We start from the raw sequence: 16,558 nt of genomic DNA on the forward strand, positions 1-16,558 counted from the left end.
TCTCTTCTCCAGGCTGAACAGCCCAAACTCCCTCAGTCTGTCTCATAGGAGAGGTGCTCCAGTCTTCTGCTCATCCTCATGGCCCTTCTCTGGGCTCCCTCCAGCACCTCCAGATCCTTCCTGTAATAGTGGCTCAAGAACTGGACACAGTATTCCAGGTGGGGTCTCACCAGAGTAGAGTAGAGGGGGAGAATCACCTCCCTCAACCTGCTGGCTATGCTTCTCTTGGTGCAGCCCAGGATGTATTTGGCTTTCTGGGCTGCAAGTGCACACTGGTGGCTCATGTTGAGCTTCTCCTGCACCAGCACCCCCAGGTCCTTTTCTTGAGGGCTGCTCTCAAGGCAGTTGCTGCCCAGGCTATATCGGTGCTTGGGATTGCTCTGATGCAGATGCAGGACCTTGCACTTGGTCTTGTTGAACCTCATGAGGTTGTCATGGGCCCACTAGCAGTAACTATTTCAAATCAGGTCAGTCTTTACTGGATACTATTGCTATATGTTGAAAAACAAACAACTTGTCCTGTATTTGCTCTTGAGAAGGAATAAAATCTGCCCTTCAGGGTACTCCAGTGTTCAGTATCAGTAATACAATTGTGTAACTGTTTAGTCAGGGGCTTATAAGGACACATTTAGTATTGAGTAATTAAACAAACAAACAAAAAAGAAATAAAAGAAAGAAGTTTTGTTTTTTTTTAATTGGAGAACCCCACTGTTAAACATCTCTCCAGCTAATGTTTAATAACTACCTTGCTTTATCTTGTACCAGTCTTGACAATAATTAACCTGAAACAATTGCAGTTGTTTTAAACACATGAACATGTTTGCTTTGACAATTCTAATTTCCTTTTTAAATAAAGGATAAAGTGTTAAAATCATGCCACTTCTAAGTGAAGAAATGGAGAAATTCTGTGTTTTTCTTTCGTTGGAGCCTTAGGGCATCTTCCCTGACATGAAGTCAGCATTAGCAGGCAAGGTTACAACATGCTGGGTTTGGCCAAGATGCAAATTGATCTCCCACAAAGATTTAGAGCAACTCTGAAGTAGCAACTAGCACTCTACATGGACATGTTTAATTTGATTCTTTGCAAATTAAAGGCACGAAGATGTGTTGGAGTGCTTTCATATGAAAGTCTTACTGGCCATGGCTACAAGTACAGTGAAGCCTTCACTGGAGAGAAATCTGGGTTGTGTGAGGAGCAGAGGCATGAAGGACGGGAAGATGAGAGAGATAAACCACACAGTGCTGGTATTTCAGCCTTAGTATGTGCATTAGGGGCATTAGGGTCTTCCACTGCCAGTTTCCTGGAAAACAGCAGAGACCTGCAGAGGGTGAGCATGACATTGGCAGCTACAGCTGGTGGCATGGACACCCACTGCAGGATAGGTTGGACTCGATGATCTCAAAGGTCTCTTAGATTGGATGTGCTGGATTGGAAGGGACCTCAAGAGATCATCTAGTCCAACCCCCTTGTACCAGGGACAACCACAATTAGATCATATCACCTGGAACCCATGCACCAGTCGCACATCACAACTATTCTTTTAAGGTACTGCTGACACAGGGGTTTTCTTCACTGTTAGCTGTAGATGTTTCCAGACAAGAGCACAGTCACATTTGCAAAACCCATTAGAGATACTTATGTGTTGTTCTTCCCAGCCTATGGAATTTACTGGTCAATTCCCTTCCCCTTTCAAAGCACTTTAGTAGTCTCAGAACGTCTCCAAACTATTCAGTCAATAGTAGCCAAGAAAACTAAGACTGAGTGCCATGTTTCTCTGCCATGTTTTTTTTCTCTGCTAATAAAAATCTCCTATGCTAAAATATTGTTTAAAAAGTTAGTGTATCATCATCAAGATCTTAATTCTTCCCCAAATCTACAGCTTGCTCCAGTTAGACTTAGAGCAATTTCACTTAATGAAGACATGAATTAAGAGCTGGAAAATAACATATTGTGCTGTATGTAAAATGAGGAAAATCATGCATAATACTTCCCCTCATTTGTACATATTACATTTGTGATTGTCAAAACCCAGGATTAACTATCCCTCTTGGGTTGTGCATTCCAAAAAGCTTAATCTGTTCTACCCTTGACACAGCAGAGCAACTCCCATTCGTGCACAAGCATACTGAAGATAAATAAATAAATAAACCAAAGAAACCTCTCCTTGTTTCCCATCTCTCATTAATTTCCTACTACTTTCCATTAGCACTTCCCATTGGCTGAAAAATAATTCCCACAAATGAAATGCTGCATGGTGAAAGCCAAGCTGGGGGTGGTGAAGGGGAAAGAAGCCTCGCTACGTTTCAAAATGTATAAATGCAACAGCTAAAAGTAGATTATTGCCCTTCAATTCATTTGAGGGTCAGAATTTCCTGTCATTAATCCTTAAAATTTCCTTACACCTGCTGAAAGGAGTGAAAGAAGAACAGGGAAGGGACTGGGGTGGTGTTTGTCAGTGGATGATTCTCAAGCTGAACATCTTCCCATTGACTTCTAGGCTCTTGGCTAGGAAGAATTAGAAGCTTCACACACTAGTGTCCTTATATTTTCAATGGAAAGGTAGAAAGAAGCATTCCCACCTGTATTTACATTCCTTGATGGCCTCAAGAATGGCTTTTCTTACTCCTTCTCTATAAGGATCTTCATGTGATTGAAGAAAGCAGTCATTTCAGGGACCTAAATTTCAGTGAGATTAACCATGGCCCTAGAAGCAACACTCAGTTACCAAAAGAAATACAGACTGAAGCAGGAATTTCAAGAACCAGAAAGTCACAGATCTATAATCATTATTTTAAGACCTATTTTTTCCTCCTGAACTGAAGTGATCTTGGGAAAAGATCATTATTTCCCATTATTTGCCACATAAACATGATCCTTTCTGGTAACCTAACATTGCCATTGCCAGATTTCCAAACTCTTTTCAAAGTGCATGAAAAAATATCAATTCATTCCTGAATGATTTGGGTCTCTCTCCTCAACGATTTGGGCCTGATCTAGTTGAGGATGCCCCTGCTTACTGGAGAGGGGGTTGGACTAGATGCCCTTCAGAGGTCCCTTCCAACCAAGACCATTCTATGATTCTCTGTGCAACCTGCAAATCTGAAGATGGAATTGCTTGAACTGAGCCTTTTTGAAATCCATTGTATGATTTACTGAATAATAGCTCCTGTTCTATGTTATTTCTTTCACCAAATTAATAGACAGACAGTAGGGTACCACTATAAAAAGATAACACCATCCCACATTTTGGATCACTCACATTGTTTAACAAGGCTCAGATTTTCTCACCCAACTATAGGCACTTAACTGAAAGGCTTAATTTGGGGCTATCATCACCTTATCTTTCCTCTGAAGACACTGGAAAAGGATCAGTATCCCCAGGGGTGATTCTGGCCAGACTACAATATGAATCTCTTCCCTCTGCTACATCTAGAGGACATCTATTTGGTTCTTAATTGCCATAGCTCAGACAGCTAAAGTCAGGTGAGATGAATAGCAAGAGGATTAACAAACAAAAGTCAGTCTTGACCATCGTGTTGCTGAAGTAAAGAGACTGAAAACTCTACACAAAATAAAAGTGTTACCAATTCAAGAGAATTCAGAAAAGTGAATCTGGTTTTATCCTGACTTGAGCTGTTTCAATTCCTGTTCTCAATACTCTTTCTCTTTCTACTTACATAAACCCATAAACAGATGGGATGAAATCCCAGGAGTTGAGGAGGAAGAAGGAGAGGCACCAGGTTGCACAGGTACAGGGTTGCATACCGCATGGTATAGAACCAGAAGCTTTTGCTCTTCAGCTTCACTGGGATGAACTGATGCTGAAAATGAAACACAAGCAGGCAGAGACACTCCTCAGCACGGGCAGGCCACGAGGAAGTCCAAGTGTGCAGAACATCATTTGAAAGTGGTGAGAGTGAGCACCAAACACTGGCACTGCAGCACTGCAAGGAGCAGCTCTTGGGCACAGTTTGGTCACTAAAGTCATCATGCTGTTACTAGCACAAGGAATGTAACTGCACTGGCACAGAAAAGTGCAGGTTAAATACATGTTTCTGGGTTTTATTCTTCATAGCCATAATATTTGAGAGGATTAAACTGTCACCAGAAAATCACAACTATAAAAATACATGGGAAAGTGTCTTACGGTTCTATGATCCCCCTTACCTTTAACTACAAGCAAGAATGAAGATGATTAGGAGACATAAGCATCTTCCCTGTGAAGAGAGACTGAGAGCCCTGGGGCTGTTTAGTCTTGAGAAGAGAAGACTGAGAGGAGATGTGCATACATATCTGATGGGTGGGTGTCAAGTGGAGAGGGCCAAGCTCTTTTTGGTGGTGCACACTAATAAGACAAGGGACAGTGGATACAAATTTGAGTATAGAAGGTTCCACCTTCAAATGAGGAGAAACTTCTTTAGAGTGAGGCTCACAGAGCACTGGAACAGGCTGCCCAGGGAGGTTGTGGAGTCTCCTTCTCTGAAGACTTTCAAAATCCCTGGATGCATTCCTGTGCAGACTACCCTAGGTGATCCTGGTTTGGCAGGCAGGTTGGACCTAGTGATCTCTGGAGGTCTCTTCCAACCTCTAATGTTCTGTGATTCTGTGAAGGCAAGCATGCTATGGTATAAAAATGGACTTGCTACCACACTGTGAAGAAGTATTCACAAGGCAAATTGTTTATGAATTCTGAATAATCATTCCCATTTTTGTCTTCTGCTTCTTTTAAACATGGTAACTTTGCTTCCAGCTGAGTTGGACGTGCTTAGTTAATGTGAATGGGAAACTTTAACCCACCACAGCCTTTTTTTAGTTTATTTTTTTAACCTAAATAGGAACACTTGCAGGCAAAATGCTTGAAAAGAATAAATGCCTAAGAATCTATGAGTGTTCCAAGTCAGTCAGGAGTATTTCTGTGATACCTCAGCACTCTGGCTCTGTGGAATGCGGCACACCAACACCAGCTGCGTTGCCATGTGAAATGCAATATTCACACTTTTGATTTCTCTGATGATAATTCCAATTATCTCACTTTAACAGAGTCCTGATCTGTTAAAAACCTACAGAAAAATGTGAATCAGATACCAGTTGTCCTGGCACAAAAGAATTTGATTTCATTTGTGATATGGAAGATCGGAATCTAGCTTCATCTTAAAACCACATTGGGTTTTACGTGATGTCATTGCCCAGAACATCTCAGACCATCTCCAGGCAGACATAGTCCGCTAAGCCTGGGGAAGTGAAAGTTCTTTAATGCACATATCTGCAAAACCCCCATACATTTATATTTTGCTAGAATGCATATGCAAGGCACTATTTATATTCTATCCCCACCTTGACAATCCAGTTTATTAAGCAAATAAAACAGTGCCCATGGTAGTGCAAATTGTTATAGCTGCATTTTCTCACTCTGCAACCTGATTTGCATATCCATATATCAGCAGCAAGTTAACAGGACCGGAGACACGGAAACTATGAGTGGACAAAAGATACCTTGAGAAGCTACAAACCAACAACCAGAAAAGCCTTTTAGCTGTAAGTCAGCAGACTTTTATGTCAAGCTTGGCTGACTAATTATTGCTTATAATTTGCATTAGGATTAATTAACTAATTAGAGAGGAATGTCTGAAGGCAAAGTTATGGCTCTGCTTGTCAAGCTGAGGACTTTAATTATTCTGATATTTTTAATTATAATCAGCTGCTGAATGAGTATTACATTGTCAGCTACTATAGCCGAAGCTGCAGCGGGTAGGGGAGCTGCAGGAATTGTGGGTATTGTACTACCACTTCACCTAGAACCAAGGAAAGGTAATGCCAGCTACACAAATATAATAGGAAAGCCTTCTGGCTTCAATATTCATTAAAAGCATCTACACAGCACTATGCAAACTGTGACAGTTCAGGGTTACATATCCTTTTAAGAGTAAAGAGAGCAACTTTTCCTCAGGAACATTCCTGAGCCTGTATTTTCTTTGTGTTTAAAACCCTTTTTGGTTGAGCCTGAATGGTTGCTCGGTCCCTGGATACGCATAGCTCAATGCATCTCGCTTTGTGAAGCTTAGCATACAAGGGACAGTAAAGAAAGCACAGCCCAGAGCTGGGACACAGAAAAAGGCACCTTCCTCCTGCTTTTGCGTCTCTGGTGTGGTTTAGAGAACCCCAAGACATCCTTGTTCTAATCAACAGATGCTTTTCAGTGCTGCAAGGAGGAGGAGAAACCCAATCCATTGCAGACCAGGAGCATTTCTGAGACACAAATTGGCTGATTTTTCTTTTTGCCAAGACTTCTGTGATATCTTGGCTTAAGGGATTGATCTCATAGCCTGTCAGGAGTAAGTTTGTTCAGTAATTCATTGAGGCCACTTTCTTGAGTCTTTTCATGATAACCATCACCACAACACATGGGCACTTCATTATCCTCAGGAGATATAATCTCACAACCCCTGCTTCAATACTTGCATTTTAAAAAATGGGGACTGGGGAATAGATTAACTGAAGGCTGGAGTGAACTTCAGTACAAATCCTCTAGTTGTTGGGTTGCTGAAATGTAAGCCTCTTCTTGTCACCAGGTGCAATCCTGTCACCTGGTTCAGGTCAAGACTTTGACACTGACTTTTTCAACAGCCTGTGGTGGGTCACTGTGTTTTAAATAGCCACCTAAACTCCCTCCAGTGCTTCTGAAAAGTCAGATCTGGTCTGCATGATGGTGACAGTTCTGTCTTAGAGAATCACACAATCACAGGATAGTAGGAATTGAAAGGGACCTTGGGAGAACATTTAGTCCAATCCCCTGCCAAAGCACCCTCACTTAAAGCAATTTTCTCAGGATCACATCCAAGCATCTTTTGAATCTCTCCCAAGAAGAGGACTCTACATCCTCTCTGAGGATCTGGTTCCAGTGCACTGTCACAGATAAGTTTTTCCTTATGGTCAGGTGGAACTTCCTGTCTTTCAGTGTGTGCTCATTGACCCTATCCTGTCACTGGTCACCACTGAAAAGAGTCTGGCCCCATCTTTTTCACATCTGTCCTTTAGCTATTGGTAAGCATTGACAAGATGCCCTATCCCCGGTTTTCTGATTGACTAGACACATTTACAGGGTAGTCTAGCTTGACTTCTGCCAGGAGTCTAAGGAATCAGTATGAAATGTTGGCTGTTTTGGAATACAACTCATCTGCTCTCCATTAAGGAATGTAAATGTTATTACTTCCTATTTCTGTAGTGGTGAAGTGGGTGATTTGAATACGAGGTGCTAAGCATCCTGAACTGGAGTATGTTCAAGTCTTTCAGGTAGTGAGCATTTCAATTCCTAGGCTATGCAGCACCTTCTCTTAGGTACTTGAGGAGGGCAGAGTATAAAATTAATTTAATTAACTAGCAAAAATGTTTGTTAGAGAAAAGCTAACACTGGCTGGTAGTTAGGGTATTAGTTGAGAAGAGGCCACAATTCTGATAAAACTCCCCCAAATGCATGTGCCTTTTACATTAGCTATTCGGGGATTAGTAAACTAATGTGGTCCTGGAAAGAGGAATCTGGAGTACTTCACAGTTACCTAAAATGAAGTCCTTACTGTTTCAAAGACAGAAGAAATGCTTTCTCAACACAGTCTAACTGATAGATAACTCCCTATGTTTCAGGGACCTTGCAAACAGACATGAGTAATATTCAGATGTTCTGCATGAACTTAATCATGGTGTCTGTCTCCAAAGCAGATATTTCCAGCTATATATGAGGAATGGAAGCAACCCTTGAACTTTCAGTGAAACAGGAAAGCATTTAAGCACATTTAGGATTAGACTGTCCTAAAAAACCACACAAGCTCTGTCACTGCCAAGGACATAAGGAATTTTGGCCAGCAACTTAATTTCAGCAGAACTGAAGATGGATGATTTCCACACCAAATTTGTCTTTGTTAAGTCTTCTCAATGCCTTCTGCTCAACCTGCAACCAGCACCAGAACAAGAGGACACAGTCTCAAGCTGTGTCAGGGAAAGTTTAGGATGGAGGTGAGGAGAAAGTTCTTCACAGGGAGAGTTGTTAGCCATTGGAATGTGCTGCCCAGGGAGGTGGTGGAGTCACCATCCCTGGAGGTGTTCAAGAGGGGATTGGACAGCAATTGGTGCTATGGTTTAGCCATGAGGTCTTGGGTGACAGGTTGGACTTGCTGATCTTTGAGGTCTCTTCCAACCTTGATGATTCTGTGAGTTCTCCAGAGAGCAAGGAGGTCCACCTAAGCTCTAAATACAACAATGAGGTATAGATCTGTCTTCACTGACTATGGAGGCACACTGAGACAGTTTAATCCCAATCCAAAGCAGTGCAGTTAGGTGGGATGAACCTAGGTGCACATATAAATCAGACTGGGGTTCACAAAATAGGCAATTCTATCAATCTAACTGCTTGTCCTCCTCAGTGGAGGTAGAATTCACCTGACTTAACATTAACCACTTTCTCCTTACAGTATCCTACTTTCTCCTTACAGACACCCTGCTGATGTTTCTAAAGCTTGATAAATGTCATACTACAGAAACTGCCAGAAAGGAGACAGAGGAGTCACACTTTATGCCTATGAAGTGGAACAGATTAAAATATACTGATTTTCTTTCTTTTAGTTAGGACATTTTCGGACCTGAGAATCCCTTCAAATGAAAAAAGCTGGAGAAAAAAAAGAAATATATATGTCAGTCTGCAGATGAAACTTAGACAGCCACTTCCAAAGAAGACTGAAGCCCAAGATCACAAATCCCCTGTGACTGTCTAAACTCTGGCTTTTGGTGAATTTTATTTTCAGGAATGTCCATAGTGTAGAACAAAAAAGTCTAATCACATAATTCCACACCTCAGAGTGCAGTGGAATGCTAAGTATGTAGAATGGAGAGTTGCATTGCCTAAGTGCAGATCTCCCAAGGTCACATTATGACCATCCAGAAGATTAAGGTCTTGAACCAGTCTCAGAAAAGGAACTCATAAGACCTCTGAAATCCCAGAATAATTATTTATGGATCATATTAAAAAAAAAAAAAAAGAAAAAAGATCAAGTTCCCATGGCTTTGTTGGACTTTTCTTTTAAAATAGAGGGAAAAAAAAAATCCTCAAATTACTTTGGATGGACAAGAACAAAAAGACAGGTAAATCTACCAGTCTTCTCTATTCTTTCTAACTGTTTCCATTAAGTGGTTACAAATTAGAAGGTAGACTTTCTTCATTCTGCCCCCACAAGTTTGTCCTGACCACTGAAATCATTAAGCAGCTCAAGACAAACTGGTGTACTTTTAAATGCAGAAAGAAGTCCTGCCTGTTCACCTGGTGAATGTTATGAAAAGTGATCTCCCAAACACTTGTGCAGTTTAATTCCCCAGTGGAGGGAATCTAACCTCTACAACTGGAGGGTTGTGCTGCCATTTAGTGAGACTTAGGCTGGAGAGTTGGGCAGTTCAACAAGGGCAAGTTGTGGAGTCTTGCACCTGGGAAAGAACAACCCCATGGATCAGTACAGGATAGGGACTGACTTATTGGAGAGCAGTGAAGGGAAAAAGGACCTGGGGGTACTAGTGAATGGAAGGTTAACCATGAGCCAGCAATCTGCTTTCGTGGCCAAGAAGGCCAATGCCCTTCTGGGGTGGATTAGAAGGGCTGTCATTAGTAGGTTGAGAGAGGTTCTCCTCTGCCTCTACTCTGCTCTGGTGAGGCTTCATCTGGAATATTGTGTCCAGTTCTGGGCCCCTCAGTTCAAGAGGCACAGAATGCTGCTAGAACGAGTCCAGCACAGTCACAAAGATGATTAAAGGACTGGAACATCTTAATTATGAGAAGAGACTGAGGCAGCTGGGGCTCTTTAGCTTGGAGGAGACTGAGGGGTGCCCTCATTAATGTTTATAAATATGTAAAAGGTGAGTGCCAAAAGCATGGAGTCAGCCTTTGCTTGGTGATGCCCAATGATAGGACAAGGGGCAGTGGGGGGAAGTTGAGGCATAGGAAGTTCCATGTGAATACAAGGAAGAACTTTTTCACTGTGAAGGTGACAGAACACTGGAACAGGCTGCCTGGGGAGGGGTTTGTGGAGTCTCCCTCTCTGGAGATAGTCAAGACCTGCCTGGATGCATTCCTGTATGATCTGCTCTTGATAATCCTGCTCTGGCAGGGGGGTTGGACTAGGTGATCTTTGGAGGTCCCTTGCAATCCCTACCACTCTGGTTCTGTGGATAAACCATCACTTCACTGACTTACTCCACCCAACGTTGCTCTCAGTTCTTCTCAGTGGGAATTTTCACTTGCATTAGAATCATAGAATGTTCTGGGTTGAAAAGACCTTTAAAGATCATCTAATCCAGCTCCCCACAGTGAACAGATATCAACAGAATTTCTCTGACTTTATGCTATTCCTAAAGTGAAGATACTCTGACTGTTTGGTTTTCTGTAACCCTACATATTTTGATGGTGGTCTGTGTGCCCTGGTGAAGGAACAAGTAGACAAAAGGGAAGCCATGAAGGGTGGACTGCCATGGGATTGTGTACTTGCCTATTGTCTCTTCCCAAGACAGTAAAGAAAGCTCTGAGTAGAATAGAATGGAACAGAATAGAATAGAATTAACCAGATAGGAAAAGACCTTTGAGATCATGGAGTCCAACCTATCATCCAACACTATCTAATCAACTAAACCATGGCACCAAGCACAAACAGAATGTTCTTTCCCAGATGCAAGACTCTAGATGCAAGACCTGTCTAGGTCTTTCTGAATGGCAGCGCAGCCTTCAGGTTTGTCAGCCACTCCTCCCAGTTTTGAGTCATCAGCAAACTTGCTGCCAGTGCACTCTGTTCCATCGTCCACCTTGTTCATGAATATATCAAATAACCCTGGTAGCAGTACCAATCCATGAGGGAAAGCACAAGATACAGGCCTCCAGCTCAGCTCTGGACCTTTGACCACAACTCTCTGACTTCTTTCTTTCAACCAGTGCACAATCCACCTCACTACCTGATCATCCAGCCCACACTTTCTCAATTTAGCTGATACCAGTAAGTGACCCTCAGTGATCTGAGTCACATACCAAGTGGTTTAAATCTTGGGTCAGAAATGCAATTGTTTTCAGAATTTTTCAAGGAAACAAAAAAGATTTGCAAACTGTAAGTGGTCTTCATCCAACAGATGCAGGAATTGTTAGTGATACCAACCCAAATATGGAGCACATATATATATATATGACTATTTGTGTGAAAAAAAGAGTGACTGAGAAACAGTCAACTAAATGGATGTCAGGCTTTCATCATAATAAATTTCACAGTTTAATTGTGCAAATCTCACTCGCTTCACTTCTATAACCAAGGTCATTGAGAAGCAGTGGAGAATGACAATTATACCAATAACAAACCCAACAACAATAATATAAATATATGTATTTATTTCCTACTAAAGAATAAAACACAACATTGCTTGTTTAGCCCTCAGTGATTATAAACAAACAAACTGAAAATGAAAATGGAAATGAAATGAAATGAATCCAATATTTTTATAATGGCAGGAAATTTGTAACATTTCTATACATTTTTAACTGGGACATTCTCTACATTCTTCACTCTGAACACTGATCAAAAGCAGCCTACATGTGTACAAGGGCAATATTTGACTCCGAAGCAGCATATTTCCAGTTAAGAAATTAAAGGGGAACATCAGGCTGGCGAGATATTTACTTAGAATATACCTCCAAAAAAATCAGAAGATGTTATATTCCAAATGTATGCACATGTTTAAAAAGTTAATGTTTTAAGCTTTCTGCCTCCTAGCCAAGTATATCTAATCTAATTAGTGCTTTCCAGCCAAACATGGCCATAAGCAGGCCCAGAGTAGATTGATGACTCAAGACACTGCTCACCTCAGGCCTTTCCGGCTCCTCAGTCTATCCTAAAGTTTTGATGGTACCTTGCAAAATGCCACTTAATTTTAGGAGCGTGTCACTGTTTAACTTCATGTTGCTAAAAGTGAACTCAGTGTGTCCAGAATCTCCCTCTTGGCTTTCAGATCAATTGTCCTCTAACAATGCAACCTAACAGAGCATCAGGTGTCCAAGAACAGAGGCAATTTAAAATGTTTGGTAGCTTTGGGAAACAAAACTGAAACATTTAGTTAATGGAAGGGAGATATTTTGTAAACTTAGTTTTACTCCTATGCCAGAAGGACTTAGTGGCAAGCTAAGGACTCCACTATTGGCAGGTTTTGTAGTCCAGCTTGGATTACAGAGGGGGAAAAAAAAAATACTCTTCTCAATCCAAAGAATATGTTTCAATGGTTTCAGCACTGGTTAGGCCACACCTTGAGTCCTGTGTCCAGTTCTGGGCCCCTCAGTTTAGGAAAGATGTTGACTTGCTGGAATGTGTCCACAGAAGGGCAACAAAGCTGGGGAGGGGTTTGGAGCACAAGCCCTATGAAGAGATGCTGAGGGAGCTGGGGTTGCTTAGCCTGGAGAAGAGGAGGCTCAGGGGAGACCTTATTGATGTCTACAACTATCTGAAGGGAGTTTGTAGTCAGGTGGGGGTTGGGAGGCTTAGGCTGGATGTTAGGAAGAAATTCTTCCCAGAAAGAGTGCTTGGCCATTGGAATGGGCTGCCCAGGGAGGTGGTGGAGTCACCATCACTGGAGGTGTTTAAGAAGAGACTGCAACACTGTCCCAGTTTAGGTATGGTCCTGTCAAATGGCATCACAGTGAAAAAGCCAAGGGAAGCCTGCAGGCAATGCCATCCTTACAACAATGCCTTTCCCTCACCAAGTACTTGGCATCCTTGCATCCCTAAAAACAAAACCCCACAAAATTAATAATTTCCCTTCAATAGCTAGATAAACCCCTGCTTACAAGATCTGTGTGCTGGGAGTGTTCCTTAATGCCATACAAACACTTAGCCACTGGCTTGCCTGGGTAACCATGCCTAAATTCTGCCCTGAAGGCAACCATCCTTGGTGTCAATGAGCCACTGGAAAGAGCATACTGCATGTTTAGATTAAGTGTAAGTTTTCCCATAATTAACTGTTTTCCCCTGGAATTATCTGCCCTATGAGATACAGTTTTGATCTATTTCTATTTTAGTTAAACTGAAAAATAAGGTCCATCTGTCACCATAGGTGTTGCCTGTACTAGATGGATCTTTGCTGTAAAAAAAAGATTAGAGTTCTAACACTGGTAATTACAAACCTTCAAAAAAATGCTCTTACTCACATATATAAGGCTGTATAATGAATTATATTTTATGTTGTGCTGGTAAGGACCTTGGGATATTTTTCACCTTCTTTTATTGCACTGGAAAAAAAACACCAAACCATCAGGCAGATATTTGCTGTGCAAAAGATTTCCTGGGTGGAGACATTGGGGGGGGGAAACCATCAATCCTTCTCATCTTCAAAGCTATTTTCAGTGTATTTTGATTTTCTTTTGGAGCAGTGCAGCAACATTCTAATTAAACAAGGGAGAACAAATTGCATGTGACTTTTGTCCTGTATTCTCAGAGAAGGAATTCTGTTCTATAGGATACCCATATAGAATATAGATTAGCCATTAAAGAACTAATTCTATATTTTTTTGTACCCCTTCATGCATTTGATATAAAAGAAACCCTTAAAAAACTCTCATCTCTCATATTCTTTGCCCAGATGAAAATTCCCTGCACTTTTGTCCATGTAAACACAGAATTAGTCTCCTGCAAGTTTAGGTGGTGGCAGTTCCTGAACACAGTCATATTTTGCAGATAACAGGATTAGCTTGGATGTGGGTAATAAGTTGGTGAATCTCCCCCTGGCCATTTCTCAACACTGTGAGAGCACTAATCCTTTATGCTTTGATGTCTTCTAGTTTTCCATCAGGTGCAGCTCGGCACTTTTGTCCTGGGGCAGTCAGCGCTCTTATAAGATCTCATAGTGTCCTCATTAGCTGCGCCTATTTACCCAGCCAGCCTGTTGAACCCAATTTATAGTTTATGTGATTAATTCCCAAAGTACAGTAAACCCTAGCTTTAAGGCTCTCTATTATAGGACTGCATCTCATATAAGGGCAAACACTAGCTGCTGCTCTTTTGTTATATGGCTTCACTATATATAAAACTGTAGTAATTTTGCTCTCAACTGCACATTAAACATCATTATATATATCCCCTCTTTCCGACCTACAGCCTGTAAAAATGTTGCCCACTGGATCATAAAGAAACATGCATGCACAAGATTAATTTCTTGCTCTTATTTTTGTTTATTAATTTAAAAAAAACCAAACCAAACCACCTCTTTAACATTTTGTATTACAGTTATTGATATTGTTGAGCAAGATCGACAAGGCACAGAACTCAGGACTGTTTATCCACGGAATTGCAGGTGACAAAAGGCTCAGCAGTCAAAGGAGAAGCCTGTAACCACAGGCATATTTCTTCTTCTTTTTATTTCAAGTATGCAGAGTTTGTAGATAAGACTGAAGTTGTGAATTGTTATGCAGTCATTTAAGTCAACTGATGACATCTGTCAGCTCTGCTGTATTTCCTCCTATTGGGATATGAATGATGTGGGTTCCATCCCTGGTAATTTGCATGCAAAAGGATGTTGTTTCTTTTCCTAAATAGATGATTATTTCCAGCTATTTTTCCTCTAGAGTTCTTCAGGAGAGGCATCCCACAGGTCTTCTTTTCACCTTCTTCATTCTTATTTTAAAAAAAACAACAAACACCACAATCCACAGCTCTTTGGAAGTCCCACAGTGGATGAGCCCCATCACAGAAACAAAACACAAAACTCAAAGCCTTCAGAGTATTTGGACTAAGACGTGAAAAACACTGAGCAGAGAGTATCAGTGTTGAATGGGATCATTCAGTGTAAGCCCACGTAGCCAAAGCTGTTTAAACAAAGAGGCCAAGCATGCCACATTAGAACATCTAAGAAAAATTAGAACAGCTACAAAAAATACTACTGGTATCAGGAAGGTTGTTACTTTAAAGGACTCTAAAAATGGCAGACAGCTCTGGCCATTGATAATCACGTTTTGATTTTAAATGAAGGTTGTCTGTGGTTTTGTCACTAGTCAGTGCTGTCTGATAACTGATTTGAGATCCCAACTAGCCACAAAATATCCTACTGTACTGAGAACCCCAGGGAAGGTGGGCTACAGCTACATGACATTCTCTTAAGCTACATAACTAGTAAATCTTGAACTCGATCTGGAGTCCTGAAACACCTGGAAATGCAAGACAATTATTTAAACTTCCCACTATTTTGACCCTTTTCCCCCCCCCCCCCAGTGAAACCTAAATACCAAGAACTGGTCTAGAACAACAAACATGGATATACTTGCACACATAAATATATCAAGAGAAGGGCCATGAGGATGATCAGAGGGCTGGAGCTCCTCTCCTATGAGGACAGACTGAGGGAGTTGGGGCTGTTCAGTCAGGAGAATCAAAGGCTCTGAGGAGACCTTATTGTGGCCTTCCAGTATCTGAGGGGGTCCTACAAGAAAGCCAGGGAGGGATTTTTCAGGGTGTCAGATAGTGATAGGACTAGGGGAAATGGAGCAAAACTAGAAATGGATAGATTCAGATTGGATGTTAGGAAGAAGTTGTTCCCCATGATGAGGGGGAGACACTGGCACAGGTTGCCCAGGGAGGTGGTGGAAGCCTCCTCCCTGGAGGTTTTTCAGGCCAGGCTGGATGTGGCTGTGAGCAACCTGCTGTAGTGTGAGGTGCCCCTGCCCATGGCAGGGGGGTTGGAACTAGCTGATCCTTGAGGTCCCTTCCAACCCTGACAATTCTATGATTCTGTATAGAACCTGATACCTAAAACAGACAGATTAGAGAAATCATAACACATCACATATGTGCTAGGCACACAAATACATGTCTACATCAAAAGAAATAAAAAATACAAATACCATGGAGTTCCATAGGAATTCAAAGGCTTTATCCATCCTTTTCTAGTTTACCTTGTTTCTGCAAATAAGCAGCGGGAACTCCCTTTGAACATGAAGACCAAGATGTAGAAGTTTGGGAAGAAGTTCTAATAGAAAAAGAGTTGATCAACGTTCTTGTGTATTAGTGAATCAAATTCTGATTTTCTGAGCTGCTGTACATTAGTCCTTCTGTAGGGGAAAAGAAGAAAAATATCTGCTGAAAGTTGGCTTACATTAGAAAGTGAATATCAGGTGGATTTTGCAACAGAGTCCTCTCAACAGTTAATGTGATGGTTGTCACAGCAGCTCAGTCAGAAAGCACAGTACATAAGATTTGGGAATCCTAAGTATACCCAATAACCACATGTAGATGAAGTCTGCAGGTTGTGGGCACAGGATGGCAGGAAGTTGGAAGGAGCCTCCAGAGATCATCAAGTCCAACTCCCCTGCCAGAGGGGGACAATAGAATCTAGTGCAGGTTGCACAGGAATGCATCCAGATGGGTTTTGAAAGTCTCTAGAGAAGGAGACTCCACAGCTCCTCTGAGACTCTTCCAGCGCTCTGTGATCCCTACAGTACAGAAGGTCCTCATGCTGAGATGGACCTTCCTGTACTGTACTTCATATCCATAACTCAACTATTCTGTC

The sequence above is a fragment of the Dryobates pubescens genome, chromosome 3 (genome assembly GCF_014839835.1).
Source record: "Dryobates pubescens isolate bDryPub1 chromosome 3, bDryPub1.pri, whole genome shotgun sequence".
In the NCBI taxonomy this organism is placed as follows: domain Eukaryota; kingdom Metazoa; phylum Chordata; class Aves; order Piciformes; family Picidae; genus Dryobates; species Dryobates pubescens.